Here is a 13,509-nt window from a genome sequence, read left to right as displayed (position 1 = left end):
CAGTAATTGCATTCAAAAGGTGTAACTTGTACATTATATTTATTCATTGCACACAGACTGATGCATTCAAATGTTTATTTCATTTAATTTTGATGATTTGAAGTGGCAACAAATGAAAATCCAAAATTCCGTGTGTCACAAAATTAGAATATTACTTAAGGCTAATACAAAAACTTGCTGGTAGACGGCTGCGTTGACCCTGGATCTCAGGAAACAGAGTGGACCGACACCAGCAGATGACATGGCACCCCAAACCATCACCCAACCATGCAAATTTTGCATTTCCTTTGGAAATCGAGGTCCCAGAGTCTGGAGGAAGACAGGAGAGGCACAGGATCCACGTTGCCTGAAGTCTAGTGTAAAGTTTCCACCATCAGTGATGGTTTGGGGTGCCATGTCATCTGCTGGTGTCGGTCCACTCTGTTTCCTGAGATCCAGGGTCAACGCAGCCGTCTACCAGCAAGTTTTAGAGCACTTCATGCTTCCTGCTGCTGACCTGCTCTATGGAGATGGAGATTTCAAGTTCCAACAGGACTTGGCGCCTGCACACAGCGCAAAATCTACCCGTGCCTGGTTTACGGACCATGGTATTTCTGTTCTAAATTGGCCCGCCAACTCCCCTGACCTTAGCCCCATAGAAAATCTGTGGGGTATTGTGAAAAGGAAGATGCAGAATGCCAGACCCAAAAACGCAGAAGAGTTGAAGGCCACTATCAGAGCAACCTGGGCTCTCATAACACCTGAGCAGTGCCAGAAACTCATCGACTCCATGCCACGCCGCATTAACGCAGTAATTGAGGCAAAAGGAGCTCCAACCAAGTATTGAGTATTGTACATGCTCATATTTTTCATTTTCATACTTTTCAGTTGGCCAACATTTCTAAAAATCCCTTTTTTTGTATTAGCCTTAAGTAATATTCAAATTTTGTGACACACGGAATTTTGGATTTTCATTTGTTGCCACTTCAAATCATCAAAATTAAATGAAATAAACATTTGAATGCAACAGTCTGTGTGCAATGAATAACTATAATGTACAAGTTACACCTTTTGAATGCAATTACTGAAATAAATCAAGTTTTTCAAAATATTCTAATTTACTGGCTTTTACCTGTATATATATATATATATATATATATATATATATATATATATATATATATATATATATAAAATCAGTGACGTGCGGTGAGGTTCATGGCTGGTGAGGCACTGACTTCATCAGAGTCAGATATACAAACATATGAACCCTAAAGAGTATCTTATTCACCATTTGATTGGCAGCAGTTAACGGGTTATTTTTAAAACCTCAGACCAGCATTCTTCCCTGCTTGGCACGTGAGGCCCCGCCTCACCTGCCTCCCCTGACTGCACGTCACTGATATATATATATATATATATATATATATGTATGAAATACTTGAGTTTTGATGAATTTATTATTATCATTATTATTCTAGCTTTAAATATACTCCTCCCCTCTTAACCACGCCCCCCGGAGGTCTCAAGGTTGGCAAGTATGTTTATCCTGCATCCTCTTTAAAAGTCCAACATTTTTCCCCGTCAGACTTGGACAACCATCTGTTGTCACACCTGCCAGCTTGACCCATTTCAGTCCTAACATGTCCAAACACGCATTTACCTATGTGAACAAGTCATTACCTGTGGCTGTCTCTTTAATTGACTGCATGGCTGCCAGCTCCTCCGTGATTTGAAAGTCTGCAGTTATCCCATGTAAGAAGATGAGCAGCTGGGCAAATTTGGCAAAAAGTCCTTGTTGGGTTTGCAGTTTTACTATCAACGCATCAGCCTCCCTTGCGCGCGCTTCATCGGACAGATTCCGGTATTTTTCCTCGTGCTTCGTCGTGCAGTGGCGATTCAAACTATATTCTTTAAACACAGCAACCTGTGTACCATAAATTAAGCACACGGCTTTACCTTTAATTTCTGTAAAGAAATACTTGGCAGTCCATGTCTTGTTGAAAACACGGCATTCGTCATTAACTTTTCTCTTTTTAGCGTCTCGGGGGTAACCGGGCATCCCTTGTCGCTGTGCACCTTCACTCACAGGTTACACACGGACATACGCCCATAAATAACACTTTTCAAAATAAAAGCAGCACAGTTGTATTGCACGCACGACAGATGTTTTTTTAAATGTATTTTGTCATTTGTGATTGCCGCTTTTCACATTCACTCACAATCGCGCACGAGCATAGTCCACACGGAAGTAATACAAATAATGCTTTTCAAAACAAAAGCAGCACCGTTGTATTGCACACTCGACATAGATACTTTTTAAAATGTATTTTGTAATTTATGATTGGCCTCACGCGGGCCGCACAGGACGCACAAAGGGCCGGATGTGGCCCGCGGGCCGTAGAATGCCCAGGTCTGATCTAAAGGCTTAGTGGCCACATGCGTGGACAGCACCTTTTAGCTCTTATTTCCAAAATTGTGTACACTACTGAATTGGGGTCTTATGTGCTTATGTGGACACTTATACTGCCATCTGGTGGTGTCAGAAGAGCATAACATACAATGGAATTTGGAAAAAAAAACCTGTAAAAATAAGAATTAGCATGTCACTAAACACGAAGTACACGTTTGTTACTTATGGACTAAGTACATCATATAAAAAGATGATTCTTAGTTTTTAATCTAATTAGGGTCCAATAAGCCCAAATAGCAAAGGGAAATAAAAAAAAAAGCATGTAAACAAACAGCTTGGGCCTTAAGAGGTTAATTGTAAATTCCTTTTACAAAGTTGATAAACTGTTGGATGCCTCTGAATATTCTCATTCATGAGGTCATTTTATTCTCAGGGCATTGAATCAATCGCAACTGGACTGTTCAGATTGTCTTAGGAGACCTTTCGCTGGCTTCATCAGTTAATACTCTTAGACTTTGGTGGGACAGATCTAGTCTGAGTGCTTGGTTCCGGACCCAAAGTATTCCTCAACATGACCCGACAAGAATGGGTTCGCTAAATGACAACGCTTGACAGAGCCCTGCAACAATGTTTTGGCCACCTCACCTATGCTGGCGATGTGAGAGACAGGCCATTTACAGTAACCGCCAAAGAAGAGGAGACAAAAGCTTGAGTGCCTATGCTGCAGACCTCAAGCTCCACGCTAGAGCTGCACGATTAATCCTTAAAAGATCATGATCTCGAGTCACAAATGTACTGTATGTAATCTAATTTTTCATCATGTGCGTTTCTCCACATGCTGCATTATGATAAATGCAGGACCACCTCTTCTTCCTACATCGACAAAGGTTGAAGCGTCGCTAAAGTGAGTCAGCAGCACAGGAAAGGAACAATTACCATGGAAGAATTTCTGTGTTAAGGACAGTGAAATGAAGAAAACTCTACAGTTAATTATGGATGGGCATCAAAACTCTGTTTCTTAATGACATCATTGTAACCAGACCGAAAAAAAGAAGTAGCAAATGGTGACTCGTTTGGGTGGTAAATTAATGTCTTGACACATTAGAGCAGACACTTACAGTAATGACACTCTTTTTACATTTTATTGTCGCTCTTTACACGTCAACAGCAATGATCATATTCACCATCTATATTTCACTGCAGCCAGTGACCATCACAACACAAAACTTCCTCATTGTGCACCAATCACAGTTAAGGCGAGCAAGTTGATTCACTAACCTTGAAATTTTGAACCTCAACAATACAAGTGTGAAAGAGACCAACAATACACTTCAGCATTCACAATGAAAGTGTGGCATGCTAAATCCTGTCTGACAAAATAAGGGTCTCAGTAAAACAGCTTTCATAAGCATGTTTTTTTTTGCAAATTTGCTGTGTTCTGTAAATATTTTGGTTTTGCTGTGAACTACGACAAAATGTTGTGAGTTGTATTTCATATTGTTAACTGTATTAACATTTTGTTAACATTGTTGAAGTATTTCAATTACAATTCAGTTTACCTGGAATGTCACAAAGTCCTTAAAATAAACATGCATTGTTTTCAAACAAGCCGTATGTTTTCTCTTTTTCAGTACCGATTTAAAGCTAGTGTGATGGGACACAAGTAGGGGATTTTATTTTTTATGTTTCATTGCCATGCATGTTTTAGAGTGTTTTTATTGTTGTGGATTTTAGTTGCATGCTTTTATTACTGTGGAATTTGATTGTAATTTTAGTTGCATGTTTTTACACTTTGTGGACTTTGCTGGCATTTTAAGACGTTGCCCCTTTTAGCTTGTTGCCCCTGACAACCAAAGTGCCCAATCAAACGGCACCGGAGATCAGACGCACCTGTGGAGCATTAGGACTGCACACATTTAAAAGGGAAGCAGCCAGAAGAAGGAAGAGCGACCGAGGGAGCGACAGGAGGGGGAAGCGCGACGGAAGGAAGAGGAAGCGACCGGAGAGTATCGACAGGTAGTGATAGGTTGATGAGGCGTCGTGACACGTTTCGACACATTGCAAAACTGTATTGTAGTGATGGGTTGATGAGGCGTCATGAAGCGTTTCGACACATTGCAAAACTGTATTGATACTGTGTCGATACTGTGTCACTAAATACTGACATCTGCTGGACATTAAAAATCCCTACAGGCAACCTATGGACCGACTCAACTGACACTGATTTTATGCCCTAGTACAGGGGTCACCAACCTTTTTGAAACCAAAAACTACTTCTTGGGTACTGATTAATGCGAAGGGCTACCAGTTTGATACACACTTAAATAAATAAATATATTGTCATTTGTAAGTTACACGTAAGTGTGATTTAAACAAGAATAGCTAAATAAATAAATTTATATATATAGAAAAATGGGTATTTCTGTCTGTCATTCCGTCGTACATTTTTTTTTCCTTTTACGGAAGGTTTTTTTGTACAGAATAAATGATGGAAAAAACACTTAATTGAACGGTTTAAAAGAGGAGAAAACAAGAAAAAATTTAAAATAAAATTTTGAAATATAGTTTATCTTCAATTTCGACTCTTTATAATTAAAAATTCAACCGACAAAAAGAAGAGAAAAACTAGCTTATTTGAATCTTTTTGAAAAAATAAAAAAAAGTATTTATGGAACATCATTAGTAATTTTTCCTGATTAAGATACATTTTAGAATTTTGATGACATGTTTTAATAAATTGGTTAAAATCCAATCTGTACTTTGTTAGAATATTTAACAAATTGGACCAAGCTATATTTCTAACAAAGACAAATCAGTATTTCTTCTAGATTTTCCAGAACAAATTTTTTTAAAAGAAATTCAAAATACTTTGAAATAAGATTTAAATTTGATTCTACAGACTTTCTAGATTTGCCAGAATATTTTTTTTGAATTTTAATCATAGTAAGTTTGAAGAAATATTTCACAAATATTCTTCGTCGAAAAAACAGAAACTAAAATATTTATTATTTTTACAATAAAAAAAAAAAAAATTTACTTGAACATTGATTTAAATTGTCAGGAAAGAAGAGGAAGAAATTTAAAAGGTAAAAAGGTATATTTGTTTAAAAATCCTAAAATCATTTTTAAGGTTGTATTTTTTCTCTAAAATTTTATTTCTAAAAGTAATAAGAAGCAAAGTAAAAAATAAATGAATTTATTTAAACAAGTGAAGACCCATCCATCCATCCATTTTCTACCGCTTATTCCAAGTGAAGACCAAGTCTTTAAAATATTTTCTTGGATTTTCAAATTCTATTTGAATTTTGTCTCTTTTAGAATTAAAAATGTCGAGCAAAGCGAGACCAGCTTGCTAGTAAATAAATAAAATTAAAAAAATAGAGGCAGCTCACTGGTAAGTGGTGCTCTTTGAGCTATTTTTAGAACAGGCCAGCGGGCGACTGATCTGGTCCTTACGGGCTACCTGGTGACCGCGGGCACTGCGTTGGTGACCCCTGCCCTAGTATATACAATAATATAAACCAAGTCATTTCATTTAGGATTATTTCATATCTTCATTTAAATAAAAATATATTTTTATCTTTTTTAGATACAGTCATTGAATAATGTGAACATGTATCATAACATGGAAATCTAAGAACGTGTTGTGGATGATTGTGGACTGGGAATTTTTTTAATATTATTTCTTTACACATTTTTATTAAAAAAAAAAAAAAAAAAAAAAAAAAAAAAAAAAAAAAAAGGTTTTCCGACATATTACATTTTAGACGATTTCTCTTCTTAGTTATTATTTCTCCGGCTGTAGAAAAGACCCGCTCACAGGGCACAGAGGAGGCGTCAGTGCGACACAGTTCGCGTATCGGTCACGTGACCAAAACAGCTCATGATCGGTCACGTGACTTTCTAAAAGCGGTACGCGCACCGACACAGGGTTTTGCTCTATGAGCTCGACGCATGCGCCGATGCATCGGTGTTGCCGGACCCATCACTACTGTATTGATACTGTGTCGACACTGTGTCACTAAATACTGACATCTGCTGGACATTAAAAATCCCTACAGGCAACCTATGGACCGACTCAACTGACACTGGTTTTATGACATAGTATATACAATAGATAGATAGATAGATAGTACTTTATTGATTCCTTCAGGAGAGTTCCCTCAGGAAAATTAAAATTCCAGCAGCAGTGTACAAAATTGAGATCTAATTTAAAAAGTAAAAAGTATATAATGGGGGTATAAATGGAAACAAAATAGAAAAATATTACAATAGAATATATATATATATATATATATATATATATATATATATATATATATATATATATATATATATATAATATAAACCAAGTCATTGTATTTCATTTAGGATTATTTCATATCTTCATTGAAATGAAAATATATTTTTATCTTTTTTTAGATACAGTCAATAAATAATGTGAACATGTATCATAACATGGAAATCTAAGAGAACGTGTTGTGAATGAGGATGCTTGTGGACTGGGATTTTTTTTTTTTTTTTTTACACATTTTTATTAAAAAAAACAGTTTTTCCAACATATTAAATTTTAGACGATTTCTCTTCTTAGTTATTATTTCTCCGGCTGCAGAAAAGACCCGCTCACAGGGCACAGTGGAGGCGTCAGTGCGACACAGTTCGCGTATCGGTGACGTGACCGAAACAGCTCATGATCGGTCACGTGACTTTCTAAAAGCGGTACGCGCACCGACACAGGGTTTTGCTCTATGAACTCGACGCATGTGTCGATGCATCGGTGTTGCCGGACCCATCACTATCGACAGGCTTTGCCAAGAGCGTCCGGGTGGACGCCCGCAGGCTGGGAAGGAATCCAGGACTACACAGCAGACCCCGAAAGCTACCGAAGTGAACCCCAAGAAGCCCACAACACGCAGGGGCAGAGGAAACTCTGCCTCCGAAGTAAGTGTCGTGGATTGTGGATATGTGGGGTGATCAATTGCCTTTGGCTGTGGGCTTGCGGGCTCGTGCGTTGTACGCTGGCTGTGTGGTCCTGTGGGCAGGAGCGATCGGGACCCAGAGACCTGCGGTGACTCCCGGGCGCGACCAAGAGGCGGAGCGAGACGGGACGAGTGACCGGCGACTGGCGAGGAGAGTGGGCGTACCCAATACTTCGACGCGGAACTACAGCAGGGGCAGGGTTTCCTTGCGTGTAAGTGTGGCGTCAGCCCGGAGAGGGTCTCCGTAGTTTTAGAAGATTTTATCCCCGTGGCCTGCCTCCGTTTTAATTCTGTGTGCAGGAGGACGCCGTGGAAGTGGGTGGAGCCAGGACGCTGACCCACTACCCTGTTGCGGCTGTACCCTCACCATAATATTGTTTACCAATTTGGTATTTTTAGTGTTAATAACTTGACTGTTTTTTAATTTGTATTGTAATAAATTGTAAATCAGCATCATTATCTTTCCTTATTTTGGGACGGTTGCTCTCACTGCATTGGGTTCTTAATATTTATATTGGTTTTTAGCAAAATTTTATTAGATTTTAATATCCCACCACTCGGGTCCATCACACTAGTATCAGTAAAGATTTAAACACCCTAGTTTGCCCAATAAAGGTTGTCATTCAGTGCTGTAAAGTCATTTTGGATTCAAGCCAAGCTATGATGTCTGAGTTTCATTTTTTTTTTTTTTTGATTGATCGCCCCCCGCCACCCCGAAGGGAATACGCGGTAGAAAATGGATGGATGGATGATTGAAACTTTTATTAGTAGATTGCACAGTGCAGTACATATTCCGTACAATTGACCACTAAATGGTAACACTTGAATAAGTTTTTCAACTTGTTTAAGTCGGGGTCATTGTAAGTTTTTTTGCATCACAAGGTAACAATACATTGTCCTTAAACGCTAATAACTTCAACCCTGAACAAGGCAATGCAATAACCACCAAATTCCAGCAGACACCGGAAGATAAAAGCATGTATTTTTCTTTTGTTCCGCTCAACAATAATAAAAATAAGCAAAGTTTCTGCTGCTCACCAATGTTCCCTCTAATTCTGAGCAAATGCAAAAACTCCCTCAGCATTCAGTGGAGCACATGCGGGCAACATCAAACGTGCACACTCTGGCCATACCAGCATCACACCTGTCCCAAACCTGACAACCTTAAATGTTTTATTCTAATAATCAAATGGTGGCAATCATTTCCATGTGATTATTTTCTAATATACGGTAAGTGATTTGGCCCACTTACAATGAAAATAACCCCCAAAAAAGTTGTTTTTTAGATGTATATACTATTACTGTATGTCTGGGTGGGAGACCTACTTTAGGAATAATAACTGTCCTTTAAATACAATTTTACACAAAGACCCTTACTCTTTGTGGCTCTAGTCTTAGTGCCGGTCAGTCTGGCCAACACCCAGTTTGCTGCTTAGCCAGTCAGCCTTTTTCCTGTGATCAGTTTGAGTCGGGTGACCTCCGACCCCTATCCTCTGCCCTTATTTGTTGTGCTTCCTACCAAATGTTGCTAATGTCTTTATTATACCTTCTAAACTCCAAACTTACATTCCTGTGATCCCCACTCTCGGGAGTGCTTTGTGCTGGACATGCACTTTTGACCTTAGAAGTATCCTCTAAACTTCTAAAGGATTCAAACACATGCTATTTCCAATCATATAAGAAATGTGTACATGATATAATTAATCTCAGGGACGAAATGTGCAGAGGCTTCGAGGTGTATGTCGAGTAATGGAGGGGGCATTCATGTAGGGCAGGAGCCAAAAATTATGACATGTGAAGCCTCGCTGCCAGGCATACCACGTGACTGCTTCGGGAAGTGGTTCAGATTTTAACGGATAATTCGACAAATATGACCGCCCAAGCTTAACTGAAAATGTGGGCTTTTGAGAGTTGTGGTCATTTTGGTATCGGAATAGAGATTTTTTTTTTTTTAAATGCCAATAGAATCAAAGAATAACTGTGCATGATATTAAATATGACGGCAAACTTAATCCAAGCTGCGTACCGCTTTGTCAGCAATATTAAATAGCTAATTTACATCCTACCTGTCAATGATCGTTTGGTAGCACAATAGTTCAATTTCGCATTTAACTTTAATGCCACACGACGTTCGATTCGATTCTCGGAAGCGTCAGTTCCCGAATGTGTTTATCACGGTAAACATCAGTGACGTGCAGTCAGGAGAGGCAGGTGAGGTGGGGCCTCACGTGCCATCATGGAAAGAAAAAAAATTTTAAAAGAAAAAAAAAATTTATATTGTTATATGTATCCAGTGATTATACTATAAAGTTATTTTCCATTTAACTTCACCAGTTTTCGATTATTTTTTATTCAAAATCGCTGAATTTTCACATTTGCCGTTCAAATACTGAGAAGAGACTTGCGGTGAGTCACCAGCCAGTTGAGGCACGTCACTGAGTTGAGCCTCACCATGGATTGCACAATGACTTGGCTAACTGCTGGCCTGCTGTGCAGTGAGACCGTATTGCTATATGAATTATATTATACATTTCCATAGATTAGTTAGCTGAAGTATATAATGTACAGTGTATTTTGTCAACAACTGTATGTGTGTAACGTATTTCTTGTGCTGAGCAATCATAAAACTGCTGCGAAGACGCACTGTGTGAGGCTTGCAGTAATCCCACCTCCTGGTGTTAGAGGGCAGTAGTGATCCCAGGGAGTATTTCTGCGACTACTCGGCTGCAGAAGAAGTGACAACAAGCAGCAACAGTTAGCAGCGATCGTTTATTTTTTCCTCTTGCCTGGACTATTAACATGGAGGATTACGTATCTAAAATAAAACAGTTTTCTAAACTGAACTTTCAATCGAAGCAGGAGGTAATACTTAAAGGAAGATCTCCATCGAGACAGAGAGACTTTTAAAACTGAAGAAAGATAAAGAAGACTTCCATAAACAAGTTATTGATGCTTTTGTTCAAAAGGAGCTGCGCATGGACTTCATTTATAAGTAAAGGTAAGACCATAATAACGTTTTTTTTTATTAAATGTGCTTTTTTGTGTGCTACTTTTTGTATGTGTAAAGTTAAGTTAAAGTACCAATGATTGTCACACACACTAGGTGTGGTGAAATTTGTCCTCTGCATTTGACCCATCCCATTGCTCACCCCCTGGGAGGTGAGGGGAGCAGTGGGCAGCAGCGGCGCTGCGCCCGGGAATCATTTTTGGTGATTTAACCCCCAATTCCAACCCTTGATGCTGAGTGCCAAGCAGGGAAGAATGCTGGTATGAGCTTTTAAACATGACCCGTTAACTGCTGCCAATCAAATGGTGAATAAGATACTCTTTAGGGTTCACATGTTTGTAAATCTGACTGTGATGAAGTCAGTGTCTCACCAGCCATGAACCTCACCGCACGTCACTGGTAAACATTATGTTTAATAAAGTAACATGCTGTACGTATTCTCTTTTAAACAGCCACCAGCAATCATCTGCTGATGATGATGGTTTTCTAAAGAAAAAAAAGAATCGCTTAAAACCAAAAATAAAAATGAACTAAATCTTCTCTGTTCTTTAAATCATTATCCAAGTTACATTATATTGACATCTTCCTTTTTAAGGCACATTTCCCAAGGTGACAGAACAACATACAACCTGCCATATCATGACACTACCATGTTGGCAATATACCAACACAATACATTAAAATGTATTTCATTATACTGTACATGTGCTAACTAGCAAAACCATTCGGTCAAACATTTATTGTAATTTCCAAGAACCATAACAGACGCAACAATTCAACGCATCTCACATTACGTGCTTAAGATAAAACTGTTTGTAATTATACATTTGACCAGCAGGTGGTTTCTTGTGCCGAAGCATGCTTGTAACTTCGAGAAATTCTCGAGCCAATTGGCTCAAGTGGTTCAATGAGGCTTCATTTGACTATCACTAATATAAAGTCACGTATTCGAAGACGTTGGCTACAACAGTCCGTACGCCGTATGAACCCAGAAATGCTGCTGGTTTAGCAACATAGGTATCTCTATGACGCTACTTATTCCCGGAAGTGAAAACTAGTGCTAAAATGGCTGTTGTGCAGCAAGCAGCACGCAAACTATCTGAGTACAGAAGAGGCTTAAATCTTCCTGCATAGAGCAGATACGAGCAAAAAAACAACTATGCAATGGAATAGATTACTTGATTTGAAAAAATACTTTTCGAGTGATATTAAGAATTACGTCGGTCGCGTTCCCACACATATCGAACAATTGTGCTCCAGACGCCATTCAACATGACAAAACAGATAGAAACTTGGAAAAGCATGGAGGTCTACAACTTCTTTGTGTGTGCTGGGTCAAGGAAATTGGTATCAACACTCAGATAAATATGCATGGTTTGTGCTCGAGTACAATTGCATTTCATGATTTAACTTCACATCTAATCTGCCATGTTTGTTGTTGTTTCACGCGCCGTTTACAAGTAGCATATTTCCCCCAGTCTTTGTCAAAATATAACTATAAATGTCAACATTGTGTAGGTGTTGAAAGCTTCACAAATGATTGCTGCCTTTAGTGAAAGCTTAACTCTTTTAGGTTTTGCTCATATTGGATTTATTTAATTTAGACACGCCGAGTTGGTGCTTTTCGAGACACTCGTACAAAACATGTGTTTAAGAAATACAAATATTATCAAGATAATACTTAAATGGAAAATAATACATGTTAAAAGTACTGTATATCAAACAAACCTTTAAGGAAGTGACCACTGCAAACTTGTGCATTCTTCGGCTCTGCTCCCTTGGACTGGAGTGCATGCTGCTTTTCTCGCGTTGTTTCCACAAATCTTGCAATTTCCCGCCCTTTTTGATAACCTCTCCAGGAACTCTGAAGAAACGTTTATCCTCTCCACGATTTGAACGGTTCGTACAGCCGAAAACGACACAAGTATAAGTCATTTTTTCGGGGACGGCGTGGCGAAGTTGGTAGAGTGGCCGTGCCAGCAATCAGAGGGTTGCTGGGTACTGGGGTTCAATCCCCACCTTCTACCATCCTAGTCACGTCCGTTGTGTCCTTGGGCAAGACACTTCACCCCTTGCACCTGATGGCTGCTGGTTAGCGCCTTGCACGGCAGCTCCCGCCATTAGTGTGTGAATGTGTGTGTGAATGGATGAATGTGGAAATACTGTCAAAGCGCTTTGAGTACCTTGAAGGTAGAAAAGCGCTATACAAGTATAACCCATTTATCATTTATCATTTACTTAGAGAAAGACTAAGTGGCGCCTAGTACCCACTGAAAACCGAGCTAACTTGGCCACCAGCAGTATTTATTGGGCGGGACGTGAGCCGGACGTGGCGTTAGTAACATCCCAGCAATAGAGATATCGCATCGACCACTACTGCCTATTGTCGCCGACGAGCTGTGGGGCCACTATCTTAAAGGATTTCTGCACTTTTTGGGGAATTTTGCCTATCGTTCACAATCATTTTGAGGGACAAGAACTCACCTCTTTTTTGGGAGGAGGATTTTAAAGATGATAAAAAATGCATGGAAGATGCGGCAAATGGGAGTCACCTTTGTAGCCTCGAAAACAACTTAAAAATCCTCCATCAACATTTTGTATACATGCTGCAAGTATATATAAAATGTAGAAACAGACACGTTCATAACAATATGTAATATGTACAATATTTACCGTATTTTAGTCATTTTAATCATTGCTGGGACTGATTTCTTCCGATTTCCGTTTCTATAGCAGCGCACTTCTGACTTCTGGCAACAACTGTGTATCCCACTTCTGGAAACAAACGCTAGTGTGTTTTCTTTGCATGGCAGACTTGGTAATAGACAATGAAGACAATTTTTTTGGGACAAATAACAACCCTATCTTTTCTAATCTGAATATACAGAGGATGAATTAGACGTTGGACTAGACGGAAGCTGAGAGATCAAGGTCGGCGTAACTCGAAGCTGCAAATGTGGAACATGAAGCCAAGCTATTTCAACATAAATGGAGTACTTACCCAAATAAACCGGAAGAAACGTCCTCAGCCAGCTGGACCAACGGCACAACTGTTCATCGAGTGAATCACACTTTAATATCGATCACAATACAGGCAGCACGTCATGCGTGTTATTACAACTACAGTACAT

Source organism: Nerophis lumbriciformis, linkage group LG06 (assembly GCF_033978685.3).
Source record: "Nerophis lumbriciformis linkage group LG06, RoL_Nlum_v2.1, whole genome shotgun sequence".
Lineage (NCBI taxonomy): Eukaryota > Metazoa > Chordata > Actinopteri > Syngnathiformes > Syngnathidae > Nerophis > Nerophis lumbriciformis.
The sequence above is the reverse complement of the archived record's forward strand: the minus strand, read 5'-3'. Positions refer to the sequence as shown.